This window comes from Lithobates pipiens, unplaced genomic scaffold (genome assembly GCF_037356315.1).
Source record: "Lithobates pipiens isolate NorthernLeopardFrog02 unplaced genomic scaffold, aLitPip1_a1.2 Scaffold_1, whole genome shotgun sequence".
NCBI classification, from domain to species: Eukaryota; Metazoa; Chordata; class Amphibia; order Anura; family Ranidae; genus Lithobates; species Lithobates pipiens.
In genome coordinates this window covers 86,206,987-86,227,760 of record NW_027507685.1, presented here as the reverse complement: position 1 = coordinate 86,227,760, position 20,774 = coordinate 86,206,987, and the positions used below count along the sequence as shown (strand labels likewise).

Sequence of the window (20,774 nt, the reverse complement as noted above, 5' to 3'; positions counted from 1 at the left end):
GTATGCAGAGCGCTCAGCTTCAAGGTATGGCCAACGTGAGTAATATAAGGGACACTCCTCACCCCCGCCCCCACCTACCAGATCTGACTTTCATCCCCTTGCCCTCTCTGCCCCGGTCATCTGGTGGCAGTTTTATGCACTCCCTGGCCCCCACCCATTCATAATCCTTACCGACCTTTCCTTCCGATGCTCACAGGAACACACTGGATGACTTGTCTAATTAACCAACTTGTACAAGACACCGCTATCCTCCTGTCTGACACCGGTCCCCCTTGAAGGCTTTACCCCTCACTGTTTGGGTGGTCCCTGCCTCTCCCTGGATGCTCCACATATACCACAACGACATTGTCAGAGGGGCACCACTTGACAGGACACGGTGCTGTCATGCCGGTGGCATCTCCCATTGGAGGAAGGGATGATGGCCCCAACCCCTTGGCAGCAGGTTCTTTCATGTACAGACCAGGGCGGCTCATCTTCCCTTCTGGAGTCTTGACCTTAGATGGGGGAGTTGCACTTTGGGGGGTCTGAGTGATACCTAGTGCGCTGTACTGGAAGGGCTTGACATTCCCGCATATGTGTCCCCTCCCCCTGGTTGCGCCCCTCGTCCCCCCCTCTGGCTCCCACCTACTCTTTGCCGACATTGCCTTCTGCAGCTTTCGGGGACCCTGGATGACTTATTTATTGAGACTATTGGTACGAGACACTGCTTCCCTCCAGGGTGACTCTGGACCCCCCTGGAGGATTTACCCCTTACTGTTTGGGCGGTCCCAGCCTCCCTCTGGATGCTCTACACAGCCCCCGATGGCGATGCAGGAGAGACACTAATTGGCGGGCCCCAGGACTGCTGCTCGGGTGAAGTCTCCCGTTGGATGGAGGGATGGTGGCCACAGCCCCTTGCCTGCCGGATTTTCCATGCACCGACCAGGGCTGCTCCTCTTTCATCTTGATGTGGTGACCATGGAGGGGAGGAGTTGAAATTTATGGGGTCCGGGTGTTTGCTGGTGGGAGTGCGCTAAAGGACTTGACATTTCCGCATGTTTGTCCCCTCTCCCCTGTTTCCCCCCTCCCTTCCCCCCCTTCCCACCCTTCCCTTCCCTCCTTTACCTCCCCCTTTCCCCCCTTCCACTCCCCCTTTCCCCCCTTCCCTGCCCCTTTTTCCTCCGGGGCGTGGACGGGGGAGAGGGGGTAAGGAGAGGACAATCTGCCAAAGGGAGAAATGCATTTGTTCGGGGACTGCATGTACTTTAGGGGTATGGGATGCCTTTTCTGTTGTGACGGGTTCCCTCGTGCATGCCTACGTTTTGTGCCTACGGGCACAACACCATGAAAGCGCCCAATCTCGTTTGGTCTCAGAGGCTAAGCAGGGTTGGGCCTGGTTTGTACCTGGATGGGAGACCGCCTGGGTTTTCCAAATGCCGCAGGCTTCTTTTTATGTTGTTGGCGTTGACTTGTTTTTTTTGTTTGTTTCCCAAGGTGACCATCTTGGCGTTTGTCAAGAGTGTTGAGCGTGCATTTGATCTCAGAGGCTAAGCAGGGTTGGGACCTGGTTAGTACCTGGATGGGAGACCGCCTGGGATTTCTCGATGCCATAGGCTTTAGTTTTAAGTTTAGTTTGTGGTGTGCCGAGGGTTTGGCTATGCCAGTAATATTCGGGTCATTTTGAACGTGACACATAAGTGGTTCCAGTGTCAGAATAAAAATTAGGGGAGACAGAGGGCACCCCTGCCTCGTCCCATTAGTGATGGGGAAAGAGTCCGAGTATCACTCGTTCACCCGTACCGCTGCCGACGGCGTGGAGTAAAGCGACATTACCCAGCTCATCATGTTGGGGCCAAGACCTATAATTTCCAGGCTGCATAAAGTGCCAGGCCACCCTGTCAAAGGCCTTCTCTGCGTCCGTTGACAACATAAGCAAGGGCCTTCCCTGTACATGCGCCGCATGGATTAAATTGAGGACTCGGGCCGTATTGTCTCTAGCTTCCGACTTTTTTTTGCTTGTTTCCCAAGGTGACCATCTTGGCGTTTGTCAAGAGGGTTGAAAGTGCCTGAAGAGATGGCCTACGGGCACATCACCCTGAAAGCACCCGATCTCGTTTGATGTTGGAGGCTAAGAAGAGTCGGGCCTGGTTAGTACCTGGATGGGAGACCACCTGGGAATACCAGTTATTGTAGGCTTCTTTTTATGTTGTTGGCGTTGATTCGTTTTTTTTTTTGCTTGTTTCCCAAGGTGACCATCTTGGCATTTGTCAAGAGGGTTGAGAGTGCCCAAAGAGATCGCTTACAGCAGCATCACCCTGAAAGAGCCCTATCTCTTCTCTTCTCTGAGGCTAAGAAGGGTTGGGCCTAGTTAGTACCTGGATGGGAGATGGCGTTGGAATACCAGGTGCCGTATTCTTCTTTTTATGTTGTTGACATTGACCTGTTTTTTTTCACTTGTATCTCAAGGTGACTATCATGGCATTTGTCAAGAGGGTTGAGAATGCCCAAAGAGATTGCCTATGGGCACATAACTCTGAAAGTGCCCGATCTCCTCTGATCTCAGAAGCTAAACAGGGTTGGGCCTTGCTAGTACCTGGATTGGAGACCACCTGGGAATACTAGGTGCTGTAGGCTTCCTTTTATGTTGTTGGCCTTGACCTGTTTTTTTTTCACTTGTTTCCCAAGGTGACCATCTTGGCGTTTGTCAAGAGGGTTGAAAGTGCCTGAAGAGATTGCCTATGGGCACATCACCCTGAAAGCACCCGATCTCGTTTGATGTTGGAGGCTAAGAAGAGTCGGGCCTTGTTAGTACCTGGATGGGAGACCGCCAGGGAATACCAGGTGTCGTAGACTTCTTTTTATGTTGTTGGCGTTGACCTGTTTTTTTTTCACTTGTTTCCCAAAGTGACCATCTTGGTGTTTGTCAAGAGGGTTGAGAGTGCCTGAAGAGATTGCCTATGGCCACATCACTCTGAAAGCACCCAATCTCGTCTGATCTCGGATGCTAAAAAGTGTCAGGCCTGGTTAGTACCTGGATGGGATTTTTTTTTTTTTATTTAGTAGTATGCGACATACAATGCAAAGGCAACTTCACAGAATGTGTGATACAAATAGTTACAAACAAATGATCATATTGCATGGATATCAGAGCCAATGGTAAGAAGTCCGAGGAGAATAGCACGTGTACAGCTTTGCGGTCATATCAAGATGAGATTAAAGCTCCATCTCGTTGGTATCCTCTACCACTTAAAATATTATTAATACTAGCCCTGCTACCCTCGAAGAGTTTAGATATCCATAGATAGGGGAAGAGTATTGTGTAGTAGTCAAATGGGGTCGGAACATACCATTTTCTTTTCCCTTTTTTGAGTTAAGAAGGGAAATAGTAGAACTGAAAGGAGGGAGAAGGGGAAAGAGAAGATTGGGGAAGGAAATGGCAGAAAAGGAAAAGAAGGGGTAAGGGGGTGTCGTGGGTAGAGTGAATAGGATGGTGTCCCCTCCCAGGGAGCAAGAGACGCCCTCGGCTCACTAGCTCATCAGCTGTCTAACGTTTGGAACAGCGATCTCCAACGATCACCATGAGCTTACTATGTCTCGCGGAGGTATTCTTCCGAAAAGCGAAACTGGGTCCAGTAGAACCATCTGTTCCCATGCTCCTCCGTTTTATCCCTCATTGTGGCAGTCAGGTCTTCCATTCGTTCAATATCATTTACCCTTGCGAACCACTGGGTCACCATTGGAGTAGATTGCTCTTTCCACTGACTTGGGATGCAGGCCCTAGCTGCATTGAGGAGATGTTTAAGTAAGGACTTATGATAACGCTTTCTCGACATAGGAGTTAGATTGAGAAGAACTGCTGCGGGATCATTGGCTAAGGAAATGTCTGTGAACTTGTGGATGAGTCTCAGGACAGGCTGCCAGAATGTTTGTAATTTAGGGCATTCCCAGAAAATGTGGAGAATGGTGCCAGCCTGTTGCCCACAGCGACAGCAGCGGTCAGATTGACCGGGGAATACTTTGGCCAACACCACCGGTGTACGATACCAGCGTGTGATCAGCTTATATGAGATCTCCTGATATTTACTGCAGAGTGACGACTTATGGGCGAAAAAGAGTATTCTGTCCTTCTGTGGTTTGGAGAATGTAGTTTGTAAGTCCCTTTTCCATTTAGCTAGGAAGGGTGGATCCGTGGAGGATTGTGCGTCTGTCAGGATTTGGTAGGACCTAGAGAGGGAACCACGAATTGGGCCATCATCCAGGCAAAGTTCCTCGAAGGGGTGGAATTGTCTAGAGAAGAACGAATGGTTAGGTAGTGATCCGAGGAAATGGATTAGCTGTCTAGCTCTCCAGCTATCCAATGCAACAGGTACTTGCTCTAGCAGTATGGTCCCCATGGGAATCAAGCCCGTCCAAGAAATAGGGCTGCTCTCAGAAGCCCTTTCGGGGCTTGCCTGGTAAAGGCCTGGTCAGACAGGCCCGGAGGGAATCTAGGATGTCCAATAATTGGGGTCATAGGAGAAGGGAAGTTAGTCAGGTGGGAAAGGTGAAAAAAACTATCCATCTCGACGAGCGAGGGGCCAATTAACGGGTGAGTAGTCACACAGGGCTCCAATGGCCTCCCCGCCCAAGGCAGACCAGCCAGTGGAACCCGCGCCATCTCCTGCTCTAGCTTAACCCATAGCTTCAGTTCCCCATGCCGGTGTCTTATCACATATGGTCCCAAATGCGCAGTACACAGCAACACAGATTCCGAAAATTGCCGAGCAATGCGCAGTACGGCGCAGACACTATATCATGGCCGGACAGTATATGGCAGAACACCGGCACCAGTCAACCACCGGTGTCATGTGCGTCGCTGTGTAATATAGAGCAGGGTCCGGGAAGCCAATACCTCCCTGCAATTTCGGTCGCAATAGCATTGCCCTACCAATACGCATATGTTTTCCGCGCCAGAGGAACTTGATAAAGATTGAGCGAACCGCATGAAAGAAAGTCTGGGGTATTTTGATAGGTAAGGCTTGTAGTAGATACAGAAGTCGTGGCATCGCGTTCATCTTCGCGTTCAACACATTACAGCGTCCGAACCATGACAGAGCTAGTGGGTCCCATCTTTTAGGGTCCGCTGTAAGCCCATAGGCTTCTTTTTATGTTGTTGGCTTTGACCTGTTTTTTTTGCTTGTTTCTCAAGGCGACCATCTTGGCGTTTGTCAAGAGGGTTGGGTGTGTCTTGAAGAGAACGCTTACGGCCACATCAACCTGAAAGCACCCGATCTCGTCTGATTTCAGAGGCTAAGCAGCGTCAGGCCTGGTTAGTACCTGGATGGGAGACTGCCTGGGAAGACCAGGTGCCATAGAAGGATCTGGTCTGGTTAGTGTCTTGATTGGGAGATCGCCTGGGAATACTGGATGCCGTAGACTTCTTTTTATGTTGTTGGCTTTGACCTGTTTTTTTTAGCTTGTTTCCCAAGGTGACCATCTTGGCCTTTGTCAAGAGGCTTCAGAGTGCCCAAAGAGAGTGCCTACGGCCAAATCACCCTGAAAGAGCCCAATCTCATCTGATCTCGGAGGCTAAGCAGCGATGGGCCTGGTTAGTACCTGGATGGGAGACAGCTTGGGAATACCAGGTGCCGTAGGCTTCTCATTATGTTGTCGGCGTTGACCTGTTTTATTTTCCCTTGTTTCCCAAGGTGACCATCTTGGCATGTGTCAAGAGGGTTGAGAGTGCACAAAGAAATTGCCTACGAGCACAACACCCTGAAAGCGCCCAATCTCGTTTGGTCTCAGAGGCTAAGCAGGGTTGGGCCTGGTTTGTACCTGGATGGGAAACCGCCTGGGTTTTCCAGGTGCCGCAGGCCTTTTTTTATGTTGTTGGTGTTGACCTGTTTTTTTCGCTTGTTTCCCAAAGTGATCATCTTGGCATTTGTCAAGAGGGTTGAGAGTGCCTAAAGAGATCGCTTACAGCCGCATCACCCTGAAAGCACCCTATCTCTTCTGATCTCAGAGGCTAAGAAGGGTTGGGCCTAGTTAATACCTGGATGGGAGACCGCCTGGAAATACTAGGTGCGGTAGGCTTCTTTTTATGTTGTTGGCGTTGACTTGTTTTTTTTGTTTGTTTCCCAAGGTGACCATCTTGGCGTTTGTCAAGAGGGTTGAGCGTGCCTGAAAAAATCTACTATGGCTGCATCACCCTGAAAGAGCCAAATCTCATTTGATCTCAGAGGCTAAGCAGGGTTGGGACCTGGTTAGTACCTGGATGGGAGACCGCCTGGGATTTCTCGATGCCATAGGCTTTTTTTTTAAGTTGTTGGCATTGACTTATTTTTTTTTTTTTTGTTTTATTATTTTATTAAGTATAAGTAGAACAACATAAATATAACAGTCAACCATACAGCATGACCCAGGGTCACAATTACATGGTAACAAAAAATAGACAGCCAAATAACTCTGGGTTCTCAGAGGGGAGTCCTACAGTTTCATGCAGAAAAGAGAGAAACCCCACCTCGGACATGTAGTACAGTATAACTAATGCAGCTCCGTTGGGACAAATGTAATCATGGAGAACAACTGGGACCACAGCGAGCCAGCTTATCATGACCTATGTGAACCAGAGTAAAAAATGAGCCGGACGTGTCCAGAACCCTGGGGTTCTTCTGGGTCCCAAAGGCTAGTAAGGAGACAAGGCATAGTCAAAAGGGAGGACGGGGGAAGAAGAGAGTGCAAAGACGGAGAGAGAGGAGGGGGGGGGGATGGCGGCGGGGAAAAATAGAATAATAAAGACAAAAAGGGAGGGGGGGGAATGCCACCCAGGGCAGACATGGCCTACGTAGGTAAACGTTAGATGTTCAGTCTTTTTCTGGGACAGGGGCGCTGCTCACCTCCCGAATGTAGTCTCAAGTACCAGTAAAATACCTCCAGGGCCTCCATGTAACACCAAATGCCTCTTCAGTGTTGTGAAGGGTGGCGGTCAATTCTTCCATCCGGAGAATGGATGATTGACTTTGGAATACCACAGCACCTTGGATGGGGGCTGAGGCTGCCTCCACAGTGTGGGAATGCAGGCCCGGGCGGCGTTCAGGAGTTGCATCGTGAGGGTTTTTTTGTATTTTCGAACAGGCTGTTCGGACAAGTGTAGAAGGCACGCTGCTGGGTTGTCTGCGATATCTACATTTCGTAGAGTTTTTATCGTCCCGGTCACCTCCACCCAAAAGTTCCTCAAGGCCGGGCATGCCCAGAAAATGTGTCCCATGGTCCCCGTATCTGAATTGCACCTCCAACAAACATCCGGGATCGATCTATTCATTTTATTCAGAAGGTATGGGACTCTATACCAGCGTGAGACTATCTTGTATCCTGATTCTTGATATTGGTTTGCGATGGAAGCTTTATGTACTAAGGTCAGGATCTTCCCTATCTGTTGTGGGGTAAATGTGATGCCAAAGTCCCTCTCCCATTTGTGGATAAATGGTGGGGTCGACTCCTCCTCCTGACTACTTAATAGGTTGTACAGGAGGGAGAGGGTGTGTCGCATAGGTTCCTTTTTGTGACAGATGGATTCATAGGGCGTCAGGTCTCTAGGAGTGTAGGGGGCCCTTTGTATGGCCAGAAGAAAGTGACGAAGTTGATAAGCACTAAATAAGTCAAGCGGAGGGTTAGAAAGCTCGGCGACAGTTTGCGTGGTCGGGAGCCCTCCCGAGGGCCACACCTCTCCCAGACGCTGTTTCCCCACCACTGTCAACTGTCGCAGTTTCTTGTTGGTAAATCCCGGTGGGAAGTCTGGATTACCTATAACCGGAGTCATTGGTGACGGCAGGGGAGCAATGTGTGTGCAGCGGAACAACCTCCGCACAACAGCCAACGTAGCTCCCACTACGGGGTGATCTCTGAGGTCTTTTGGTAGGGAGGACAGGAGCCACGGGGAGGTCAATAGGGGAATGGATCCATCCTCAATCTCCATCTCCACCCACTGCTTGTGTGGGCCATTACAATGCCAATCAACGACTCTCGCTAGCAGAGTCATTCTGTAGTATTGTCTCAGATCTGGGAGACCCAGACCCCCCTTGTCCTTTGGTCTGGCAAGCAATTGCAAACGGGCTCTGGGCGGTTTGCGCGCCCAAATAAAGTCCCGGAGCAGCACCTGCAGTTGTCTGAAAAAAATTGGGGGTAACCGGATCGGTAATGTCTGGAACAAGTATAAGATCCGCGGGAGGGCCGTCATTTTGAATGCATTACAGCGCCCGAACCAGGTCAGTGTTAAAGCATGCCAGTTTCCCAAATCAGATTTCAGTCTATTCAGGAGAGGGACAAAATTAAGCGGGTACAATTGTGCCAAATCCGCTGCGATGTCAACGCCCAGGTAACGTATAGATTTTTCAGCTCAGTAGAATGGAAAAGCGGAGCGTAGCCTCTTGGCCTCACCATCCGGGACCGATATATTCAATACAGCCGACGGTGCAATTGATTTTATAGTTTGATAGGCTGCCGTATCGCCGGAAAGCCACGAGTATATTGGGAAGCAAAATGTGTGGATTGGAGACGAAAAAACATTAGATCGTCTGTGTACGCCGCAATTTTGTGGTGTGCCGAGGGTTTGGATATGCCAGTAATATTCGGGTCATTCCGAACGTGACACATAAGTGGTTCCAGTGTCAGAATAAAAATTAGGGGAGAAAGAGGGCACCCCTGCCTCGTCCCATTAGTGATGGGGAAAGAGTCCGAGCACTCTGAAAGCACCCAATCTCGTCTGATCTTGGAGGCTAAGAAGAGTCAGGCCTGGTTAGTACCTGGATGGGAGACCACCTGGGAATACCAGTTATTGTAGGCTTCTTTTTATGTTGTTGGCGTTGATTCGGTTTTTTTTTTCGCTTGTTTCCCAAGGTGACCATCTTGGCATTTGTCAAGAGGGTTGAGAGTGCCACTTTGGGGGTTCTGAGTGATACCTAGTGCGCTATACTGGAAGGGCTTGACATTCCCGCATATGTGTCCCCTCCCCCTGGTTGCGCCCCTCGTCCCCCCCTCTGGCTCCCACCTACTCTTTGCCGACATTGCCTTCTGCAGCTTTCGGGGACCCTGGATAAATTATTTATTGAGCCTATTGGTACGAGACACTGCTTCCCTCCAGGGTGACTCTGGACCCCCCTGGAGGATTTATCCCTTACTGTTTGGGCGGTCCAAGCCTCCCTCTGGATGCTCTACACAGCCCCCGATGGCGATGCAGGAGAGACACTAATTGGCGTGCCCCAGGACTGCTGCTCGGGTGAAGTCTCCCGTTGGATGGAGGGATGGTGGCCCCAGCCCCTTGCCTGCCGGATTTTCCATGCACCGACCAGGGCTGCTCCTCTTTCATCTTGATGTGGTGACCACGGAGGGGAGGAGTTGAAATTTATGGGGTCCGGGTGTTTGCTGGTGGGAGTGCGCTAAAGGACTTGAAATTTCCGCATTTTTGTCCCCTCTCCCCTGTTTCCCCCCTCCCTTCCCCCCTTCCCACCCTTCCCTTCCCTCCTTTCCCTCCCCCTTTCCCCCCTTCCACGCCCCCTTTCCCCCCTTCCCTGCCCCTTTTCCCCCCGGGGCGTGGACGGGAGAGAAGGGGTAAGGAGAGGACAATCTGCCAAAGGGAGAAATGCATTTGTTTGGGGACTGCATGTACTTTAGGAGCATGGGACAGGGGGTGGTGGATCCCATTCTGTGATGCCTTTTCTGTTGTGACGGGCTCCCTCGTGCATGCCTACATTTAGGGCGAGCCGAGGAGACCCCTCAGTGCTGAAAGTTATATGCTCTACCTCTGTTTTGGTTATACTATTGTTTTTTGGTTCTATGATGTTACTGATTGTCTTTTATTTGCATACCGGTATCAGACGTGACATTTACCACTGCCGGGACTGGGGGGACTAGGATTCGGGGGCTCCCTCTCTGACCTGTCTACCCACCAACCCAAGTAGGACAGCGCTTTAAACCCAGTGTACATCTGGTAAGCGCTATAGCATAATTGTGCTGTTTTAGTATACCCTTCCTGTACTGTTGAGTGCGGACAACCCTTAATTTCCCTCTCCCCCTGGGGTTGAGGTGCCCGGCCTCTTTTTCCCTTTACCTTTCCTTCCATTTGCCCTTCCTTTCTCCCCCTTAGTTCCCGCCATGCATTACCTACCCAAAACCTACCTTGGTTCAACTTTCTTTCTTTTCTCTGACGTCCCCCTCCCCCTCCCCGAGGAGCGATGGCAGACTCAGTCAAGGTCACCTCTCTAAACGTTAAGGGACTGAACTCCCCTGAAAAACGGTGGATCCTCCTGTGAGAACTGAAGACTTCCTGTACTGATGTGGCCTTTATACAAGAAACACATTTTAAAAATACTACCCTCTTTTTGCTCTTCTCCTCACAAATCATACTTGAGGATAGACTTCTTCTTGATTCCACATGACCAACTGCACTTGGTGAGCTCTTCCTCCATCGGCCATATTACTTGGTCCGACCACGCTCCTGTAGCCCTTACCTACACCCTCTCTAGGAACCCCTCACCTAGGTCTCTATTCTGGCACCTTAATGAGAGCCTCCTCCAGATACCGGAAGTTTTAGCAGATGTGACCAGGGAATTGGACCTTTATTTCCAAGAAAACTAAACGCAGGACTGTGACCCGGGGATAATTTGGGAGGCTCACAAGTCAGTACTCCGCAGGGTACTTATCAGGCACGGGGCGTGCATCAAACGAACACGGAAGGAACAGCTTGCTACTCTATTTCGTGAACTTGCTTCTGTGGAAGCGAAACATAAACATACCCCCTCACGGACCTTAGAGATTGAATTGGGGACACTCCGTACCCATATTGCTGACCTACTCCATTATAAAGCGAAAGCGGCACTCCAGTTTTGTCGTAAACTGACGTAGGAGTCAGGGGACAAATGCGGAAAAATCTTAGCCAGGTCGGTAAAGGAGTTGAAATATGGCTCTTACATACCACAGTTGATAGATGAGAATGGCCAGAGGGCCTCTACTCCAACCCAAATAGCCGAAGTCTTTGAAAAATGTTACTCTGATCTCTACAACCTGCCCGATTCAGAGTCTGGACAGGACAATATAGACAGATATGTAACCGGTTCTGGTCTACCAACCCTCTCATCGGAATCACGGGAGTACTTGGAGGACCCGATCACACTGGAAGAAGTCCAGACGGCCGTGGGACCTCCGAAGGTGGGTAAGGCTCTGGGCCCTGACGGATATACCGCACAATACTTTAAGACCTTCCTCCCTATTCTCGGCCCGCGCTTGGTGAATTTATTTAATACTCTGAGCTCGAATGGGGATTTTCCTGAGGATACCCTTAGAGCCCACATCTCGTTGATACCTAAGGAGGGCAAAGACCCGGGCCTATGTGGGAGCTACAGACCCATTTCCCTCCTAAATTCGGTCCTAAAACTATTCTCTAAAATCCTCGCCACGTGATTGGCACATCACTTGCAGTCCCTTATACATAATGACCAGTTAGGTTTTATTCCCACCAGGGAAGATAGGGACAACACCATTAAGGTGCTTACCCTGATCCATAAAGCAAAGTCATCTGGGACCCCTTGTCTTTTCATGAGTACTGATGCCGAGAAGGCTTTTGATCGGGTCAAATGGACATTAATGTTCTCGGTCCTTTGCCATATAGGTCTGAGTGAACGGATGCTGGCATGGATAAGTAAGATATACTCACGCCCTTCAGCTCAAGTCAAAGCGAATGGGGTTCTCTCATCTCCCCTTGACATCGGGAATGGGACCAGACAGGGTGGCCCCCTGTCGCCCCTATTATTCGCACTGTCATTGGAACCCTTTCTCTCCACAATTCGACAAAACTCAGACATAACGGGACTCCAAATGGGTACTATTGAGTGCAAGATATCTGCCTACGTGGATGACATGCTGTTCTCGCTGACGAATCCCAGAGTTTCCTTGCCAAATCTCCTTCGGGAATTCCAGATATACGGGATACTTCTTGAAATCAAAGGCCATGGGGTTTGCAGTCCCCCCGCAAACGTTAATAGACTTGCAGTCCAATTTTCGATTTAAATGGACCCATACAGCCCTTAAGTACTTAGGTACTTACATTCCACCGGACATCGCGCGTACGTTTATGTTGAACTTCCCCCCACCCCTTGTCACTAAGATCCGCAGTTTGCTTCACGGGTGGCATTCTGGCCTCCATTCCTGGTTCAGGAGATGCAATCTCATTAAAATGAACATACTCCCTAAATTTACTTATCTTTTCCAAGCTCTCCCGATCCAGATTCCAGTCCTGTTTTTTAAGCAAGCTCAATCCTTGCTCACTCAATTTAACTGGGCCCACAAAAATCCCAGACTTAAGCGGTCACAGCTGACATTGTCTAAACAACAGGGAGGGTTGGTTCTCCCTGACTTGCGACGCTACTACCTGGCCTCCCATCTGGGGCATGTATTGGACTGGAATCGAAACAAACTTTCTAAGCTCACTCCCAAATTCCGCTAAGAAGCGCCATGTGGTGCTATAAGTATTTACCCACAGAATTTATGTCACATCCCACTATAGGGGCTTAGTTGAAAGTCAGTCACCTGATCGCTACCCAAAACACACTCACGTCTTTGACTTCCCCCCTATTCCCTATACGTGGCCATCCAACCTTTGAACTGGGGACCCACTTAGAAATTCCAACCTAGACAATGCGTCTAAATTCGTCATTGATGGAAAATGGCCTTCTTTCTCAACCCTAACAGATCCGACAGGGCTTTTCCAACTGCCTTTTTGGAGAGCATCGCAACGACATAATTTTCTCCATTCCATCCCCAATCCTCAAACGTTCGCCCGCCCTCAGACGGAGTTTGAGACTCTATGCAGGAGCGAAGGCCCTTTGGCCCACATTCTCTCTCAAACAGATTACCCACACTTAACCTGTCTGTCCAACTGGGAAAAGGACCTTAATTGCTCATTTTCCCCAGCACAGAGACAACGCATTATCACTTTGGCTCTCAAAATGTCGCTGTGCACGAAGATACAGGAGACAAATTTTAAACTTCTCACCAGGTGGTATTTGACACCATCAAAGCTGCAGAAATGTTTCCCCTCTTCCTCGAACATATGCTGGAGGTGTGGAGAAGAAGAGGGCACGTTGCTGCACATTTTTTGGTCCTGCCCCAGCTTGGTGGACTTCTGGACAGAGATCCGATGCATAACACAAAAATTCACAGACTTCTCCATCCAGGAAGAGGCTGCATTCTTTCTCTTGCACCATTCACAGATTCCCATTAAGAAGTACAAAAAAATCAATTTTGCGGCATGTGATAAATGCGGCGAAATCCTGCATCCCTCTCTATTGGAAAAAATGTCCCCCCCCTTTCATTACTCACTGGCTTAGGAAAATAGAGGACATTAAAAAAAATGGAGGACTTGATCCTCACATCACAAGGTAAACAAGAATTTTTTAAACAAACCTGAGACATCTGGAATACCTTTATATTCTCGCTGGAAGGATGTCGCCTGCTATCGCCTTAGTGCTCTGAGCTTTCCTTGACTGGCCCCTTGGACAGTGGCTGCCATCGTGTCTCGTCCCCTCTTCTCCTTTTCTGATCTTTCAACCCTTCTCTTTTCTGCCTTCCTCCCCTATCTCTCACCCCCTCCACCCCCTCTCTCTTTTCGAAAGAGTGGAAAATTGGGAATGACGGCCCCACACCCCCCTCTGGATGGATTATGCCGGAGGGACCTGGGGTTTGTGTGACCCTGGATCTTGGTACAGTACTTTATCCGTGCCTCGAATCATTGTGATTGATGGAAGGCAGACTCACAGTTGCGAATATACCTGTATCAAGTATTGTTCAGCTGCTTTTTTCTCTGTAATTCTCTGTTGCATTATGTACTCGGGGGACCGTCTTCCCCTATTTGGAGAAAAAATTATATTTGAAAAAAAAAGAAGCCTACGACACCTGGTATACCCAGGCGGTCTCCCATCCAGGCATTAACCAGGCCCGACCCTGCTTAGCCTCCAAGATCAGATGAGATGGAACAGATTTAGGGTGATGTGGCCGTAGCCAATATCTTCAGGCACTCTCAACTCTCTTGACAAACACCAAGATGGTCACCTTGGAAACAAGCGGAAAAAAATAGGTCAACGGCAACAACATAAAAAGAAGCCTACGGCATCTGGAAATCCCAGGCGGTCTCCCATCCAGGTACTAAACTGGTCCCAACCCTACTTAGCCTCTGAGATCAGATGAGATTGGGCTCTTTCAGGGTGGTGTGGCCATAGGAGATTTCTTCAGGCACTCTCAACCTTGACTAACGCCAATATGGTCACCTTGGGAAACAAACAAAAAAATCAAGTCAACGCCAACAACATGAGAAGAAGTCTACAGCACCTAGTATTCCCAGGTGGTCTCCCATCCAGGTATTAACAAGGCCCGACCCTGTTTAGTCTCTGAGATCAGACGAGATCTGGTGCTTTCAGGGTTATGTGGCCATAGGCGAGCTCTTCAGGCACTCTCAACCCTCTTGACAAACACCAAGATGGTCACCTTGGTAAACAAACAAAAAAAAAAAACAAGTCAACGCCAACAACATAAAAAGAAGCCTTCAGCACCTAGTATTCCCAGATGGTCTCCCATCCAGGTATTAACAAGGCCCGACCCTGTTTAGTCTCTGAGATCAGACGAGATCTGGTGCTTTCAGGGTTATGTGGCCATAGGCGAGCTCTTCAGGCACTCTCAACCCTCTTGACAAATGCCAAGATAGTCACCTTGGGAAAAAAGCGGAAAAAAAAACAGGTCAATGTCAACAACATAAAAAGAAGACTACGGCACCTGGTATTCCAAAGCCATGTCCCATCCAGGGACTAACTAGGCCCAACCCTTCTTAGCCTCAGAGATGAGAAGAGATAGGGCTCTTTCAGGGTGATGCTGCTGTAAGCGAACTCTTTGGGCACTCTCAACCCTCTTGACAAATGCCAAGATGGTCACCTTGGGAAACAAGCGAAAAAAAAAAAAATGAATCAACGCCAACAACATAAAAAGACGCGGAGAAGGCCTTTGACAGGGTGGGCTGGCACTTTATGCAGGCCACCCTGGAACATATAGGTCTTGGCCCCAACATGATGAGCTGGGTAATGTCGCTTTACTCCACGCCGTCGGCAGCGGTACGGGTGAACGAGTGGTGCTCGGACTCTTTCCCCATCACTAATGGGACGAGGCAGGGGTGCCCTCTGTCTCCCCTAATTTTTATTCTGACACTGGATCCACTTATGTGTCACGTTCGGAATGACCCGAATATTACTGGCATATCCAAACCCTCGGCACACCACAAAATTGCGGCGTACGCTGACGATCTAATTTTTTTCGTCTCCAATCCACACATTTCGCTTCCCAATATACTCGCGGCTCTCCGGCGATACGGCAGCCTATCAAACTATAAAATCAATTGCACCGTCGGCTGTATTGAATATATCGGTCCCGGATGGTGAGGCCAAGAGGCTACGCTCCGCTTTTCCATTCTACTGAGCTGAAAAATCGATACGTTACCTGGGCGTTGACATCGCAGCGGATTTGGCGCAATTGTACCCGCTTAATTTTGTCCCTCTCCTGAATAGACTGAAATCAGATTTGGGAAACTGGCATGCTTTAACACTGACCTGGTTCGGGCGCTGTAATGCATTCAAAATGACGGCCCTCCCGCGGATCTTATACTTGTTCCAGATATTACCGATCCGGTTACCCCCAATTTTTTTCAGACAACTGCAGGTGCTGCTCCGGGACTTTATTTGGGCGCGCAAACCGCCCAGAGCCCGTTTGCAATTGCTTGCCAGACCAAAGGACAAGGGGGGTCTGGGTCTCCCAGATCTGAGACAATACTACAGAGCGACTCTGCTAGCGAGAGTCGTTGATTGGCATTGTAATGGCCCACACAAGCAGTGGGTGGAGATGGAGATTGAGGATGGATCAATGGATCAATGGAAAAAAACAGTTCAAAGCCAACAACATAAAAAGAAGCCTATGGCACGGGGCGTGGCCTGGACAGCAATGGAGTAGGACGCTTGTGACCTGAGCTCCGCTCCTACCGCGATCTCCTGTAGTGATCCTGGGTGCCCACTAACTGTTTTACCTACGATTTTACCGGTGTAATACCCGCTACCTTCTTGTGTATACATTGGGACGATGTCTCCGACGAAGAAGCAGTCTGCAGCGGCGGCATCTCTAGAAAAGTTCCAGCGGGACTATGAGGGCCAACATGGCTGACAGTCCACTCCGGCTGCAGAACCTGCTACCTCAGACACGGCGAAGGTGCTTGAGGCGATTTCTACCTGCCAGACCACACTGACAACTAAACTTGAGGAGGTTAGGGTGGATGTCTCACTTATCCGACAGGACATGGCTAAACTGCGTGACAGAGTGAAGGAAACTGAAACCCGGATCAGTCAGGCCGAAGATGTCCTGTTCCCTCTGCAGCATGCCCAAGAGGATGTGCAAAGGCAGCTCCAGCAGCTGGCCCAGAAACAGGACGACCTTGAGAATAGGGCCCGCAGATCTAACCTCCGCTTTATCGGCCTGCCGGAGGGCTCCGAGGGGGCTGACCCGGCGACATTTTTGGAATCTATCCTGATTAAGGCCTACGGTAGGGAAGAGTTCTCTACCTCATTTATTATTGAAAGGGCCCACAGAATGCCTACCCGCCCGCCGACGGAGGGGGCACCTCCTCGCACGTGCATTGCTAAACTGTTAAATTACCGGGATAGGGATGCCATCCTTCGCCTTACTCGTGAAAAAGGCAACATCCTGTTTCAGAACGGACATATCTCAGAGTTTCCTGACTTCTCCGCAGAAGTTCAAAAACGTCGTTCCCGATTCGTGGAAGTCAAGAGGCGCCTTAGGGCACATCACCTCAAGTATGCCATGTTGTACCCGGCCAGCGAAGACTTAGGGGACGAATGGGGGTTTTTCTTTACTACTAATCAGGGGACGGCTCCGGTTGACTGTACCTGGGAGGCTTTTAAACTGCACGTACGCTCCAATTTAACACACCGGATTAACCCGTTGAAGCGTACCTCCAAGACTTTGCTATCTAATGCCCTACGGGAGCTGGACTCGGTGACCACTGACTTCACTACTGACCCCACACCTGCTAAGGCCCAGGTATTATGTCACCTCCACATTGAACAGGCTAAGCAAAAGTTGTTTTTTGTTAAGCAACGGTGTTTGAACAAGGAGAGAGGGCGGAAAAGTTGCTGGCCTACTTGGCGCATCGGGACTCCAAGCCCCCGGTGGTGGTTTCGTTGAATGACAATGGGGGTGAGGAGGTGACTGATCCGCCAACAGTGGCCACCATGTTTCGTGCTTACTATGCTGCCCTTTATGAGTCGCAGGTGCAAAGGCCGAGAACTGAGACGGGGGCGTACCTCCGAGATATCTCTCTTCCCTACCTGTCTGAGGCTCAGGTTGAGTCTCTTGAGGCCCCGATATCGGCAGATGAGATTAGGCTAGCGGTGGCATCCCTTGCAACGGCTAAGGCCCCTGGACTGGATGGTATTCCCCTGGATTTCTATGCCCACTACTCTGAGACACTAGTGCCAGAATTGTTGAGATTATATACACACATATTTGACTCCGGGTCCCTACCTGATACTCTACGGCAGGCAGTTATTATAGTGATACCCAAGCCAGGAAAGGATCCCCACTCCCCGGATTCCTATCGCCCCATCTCGCTGCTGCAAGCAGATATAAAATTTTTGGCTAAAGTCCAAACGGAGCTGCATTAGTTATACTGTACTACATGTCCGAGGTGGGGTTTCTCTCTTTTCTGCATGAAACTCTAGGACTCCCCTCTGAGAACCCAGAGTTATTTGGCTGCCTATTTTTTGTTACCATGTAATTGTGACCCTGGGTCATGCTGTATGGTCTGTATGGACTGTTATATTTATGTTGTTCTACTTATACTTAATAAAAGAATAAAACAAAAAAAAAATAAGTCAATGCCAACAACTTAAAAAAAAAGCCTATGGCATCGAGAAATCCCAGGCGGTCTCCCATCCAGGTACTAACCAGGTCCCAACCCTGCTTAGCCTCTGAGATCAAATGAGATTTGGCTCTTTCAGGGTGATGCAGCCATAGTAGATTTTTTTTAGGCACGGTCAACCCTCTTGACAAACGCCAAGATGGTCACCTTGGGAAACAAACAAAGAAAAAAAAAAGGCAACGCCAACAACATAAAAAGAAGCCTACCACACCTAGTATTTCCAGGCGGTCTCCCATCCAGGTATTAACAAGGCGCGACCCTTTCTAGCCTCTGAGATCAGCGGAGATTGGGCGCTTTCATGGTGATGTGCCCATAGGCAATCTCTTTGGGCACTCTCATCCCTCTTGAAAAATGCCAAGATGATCACTTTGGGAAACAAGCGAAAAAAACAGGTAAACACCAACAACATAAAAATAAGCCTGCGGCATCTGGAAAACCCAGGCGGTCTCCCATCCAGGTACAAACCAGGCCCAACCCTGCTTAGCCTCTGAGACCAAACGAGATTGGGTGCTTTCAGGGTGTTGTGCTCGTAGGCAATTTCTTTGTGCACTCTCAACCCTCTTGACACATGCCAAGATGGTCACTAGTGTATACAGATAGGCTAGATTATACAGAAGAACGTCCTGGGTATGCAGAGATGGAGGCTAGGGTATGCATACTTGCTAGTGTATACAGGCGGACGAGTGTATACAGAAGACCGGTTAGTTTATACAGAGAGGCAAATGTGTACAAAAGACAGGCTAGTGTATACAGATAGGCTAGATTATACAGATAGGCTAGATTATACAGAAGAACGTCCTGGGTATGCAGAGATGGAGGCTAAGGTATACAGAGAGAGAGGCTAGAGTACGCATACTTGCTAGTGTATACAGATGGACTAGTGTATACAGAGGACCGGCTAGTTTATACAGAGAGGCTAATGTGTACAAAAGACAGGCTAGTGTATACAAATAGGCTAGATTATAGAGAAGAACGTCCTGGGTATGAAGAGATGGAGGCTGGGTTACACAGAGAGGCTAGTGTATGCAGGCTTGCTAGTGTATACAGACGGACTAGTGTATACAGTAGACAAGCTAGTTTATACAGGGAGGCTAATGTCTACAGAAGACCGGCTAGTGTATACACATAGGCTAGATTATAGAGAAGAACGTCCTGGGTATGCAGAGATGGAGGCTAAGGTATACAGAGAGAGAAGTTGGGTTACAAAGAGAGGCTAGTGTATGCAGACTTGCTAGTGTATACCGGTGGACTAGTGTATACAGAGAGGCTTGGGTATACAGAGAGCTAATGTATAAAGAGATGCTAGTGTATACAAAAGACAACCAAGAGTAGACAGTGAGGCTCGTGTATACAGAAGACCGGCTACAGAGAAGCTAATTTGTACAAAAGACAGGCTAGTGTATACAGATAGGCTAGATTATACAGAGGAAGGTCCTGGGTATGCAGAGATGGAGGCTAGGGAATCCATAGAGAGACTGTGTTACACAGAGAGGCTAGAGTAATTTTTTTACAGATAGGCTAGTGTATACAGAAGACAGTCTGGGGAATTCAGTGAGGCTAGTGTATGCAGAGAGGCTGGGACACCGAGACTATTGTAAAAAGAAGGCATGCTAGTGTATATAGATTACGGGCACGTGTATACAGAAGACAGAGAGGCTAGTCTATATAGAGTGGCTGGTGTACACAGAGAGATTAATGTATACAGAAAAGCTAGCGTGTAAAGAAGACAGGACTTTATTTTTTGCTAATGCAACTACTTCTGGAACATGTAAAGTGCTTTTTTCATATTTTAGTGCTGTTAAAAAGTGGTGTGTTGTCAGTGGTGATATCAATGTGACAGTTAATGTGGAGAACTACAACTATACAAAATAGAGCAAAAGAGTGCTAAGTTTATTTTGTTAAGTCATTGACTGATAGACGTTAAGTAATTGGCCGTTAATGGTTTGGCAGTACATGGTTTATTTTGATGTAAGATAGTTTTATTCTCTACTTATAGCCGAGTTTTAGACGACTTTATTATTAGCATTATTATCATTATTCGCATTATTCATATATATTATGCAGAGTGAAAGTATTGCAGTGAGACGATATTGCTTTTGAAAGATTTGTATTATTATACATAGCATTGTTAGCAGACCAATAGGACAATTTACATGGCTTAATATTGCAGAGCGTAATTTATCAGGAAAGAGATCCAAAGCGTTAGTTGCAGTAGCTTCATAAAACTGAGAAATCGTTGCATTACTCTATATTTAAAAGTTGTTCCGGTAGCACTGAAAAGACGATATTAGATGAGTGATCTACACATTTCGTTTACTATTGCAGAGAGATACCGGCTAAATGTTAATATGTTAATATGTGCTGCGTGTAAGGTAGAAATGAGATGATTTAGTGTGAGCTGGTTTACCAGGATTTAGAGATAGTAATCTGTTTATACTAATAATAAATATAGCAAAATAACTCTAAAATTAATATTGAGACAGTATATACAGGTCGGGTTTAAGTGGAAATACACGAAATAACAGCAACGACGTGTGTAGGTTTTTATCAATCAGGTTCATTACGTGTCTTTAATCATGTAGTGAATATACCCCAAATATAGCACAAGGATGAGAAAGCATATTAACTAACAGAGGATGACATGGCAAAAAGACAAACTGCATTAGAAATGTGAATATGAATTAGAGATGAAATGCCAATCCCCACGGCTACGTACAGCAAAGTGTGAGCTAAGCAGCTAAATATTCTGCAATAGCAGAGATTAAGTATTGCAGTCGAAATGAGATCGGAAGCTTTA

At 48.4% G+C, this 20,774-nt stretch overlaps 8 pseudogenes; 5 read left to right on the top strand and 3 right to left on the bottom strand.

The window, feature by feature from the left end:
- Positions 1-2,056: 2,056 nt before the first annotated feature.
- LOC143990015 (5S ribosomal RNA) lies at positions 2,057-2,175 on the top strand (annotated as a pseudogene).
- A 319-nt stretch (positions 2,176-2,494) lies between these two features.
- LOC143989119 (5S ribosomal RNA) lies at positions 2,495-2,613 on the top strand (annotated as a pseudogene).
- A 100-nt stretch (positions 2,614-2,713) lies between these two features.
- On the top strand, positions 2,714-2,832 carry LOC143989291 (5S ribosomal RNA; annotated as a pseudogene).
- A 2,664-nt stretch (positions 2,833-5,496) lies between these two features.
- LOC143989353 (5S ribosomal RNA) lies at positions 5,497-5,615 on the top strand (annotated as a pseudogene).
- A 317-nt stretch (positions 5,616-5,932) lies between these two features.
- LOC143989175 (5S ribosomal RNA) lies at positions 5,933-6,051 on the top strand (annotated as a pseudogene).
- An 8,056-nt stretch (positions 6,052-14,107) lies between these two features.
- LOC143989214 (5S ribosomal RNA) lies at positions 14,108-14,227 on the bottom strand (annotated as a pseudogene).
- Positions 14,228-14,322: 95 nt separating this feature from the next.
- On the bottom strand, positions 14,323-14,441 carry LOC143990000 (5S ribosomal RNA; annotated as a pseudogene).
- Positions 14,442-14,543: 102 nt separating this feature from the next.
- On the bottom strand, positions 14,544-14,662 carry LOC143989081 (5S ribosomal RNA; annotated as a pseudogene).
- Between the last annotated feature and the right edge of the window lie 6,112 nt (positions 14,663-20,774).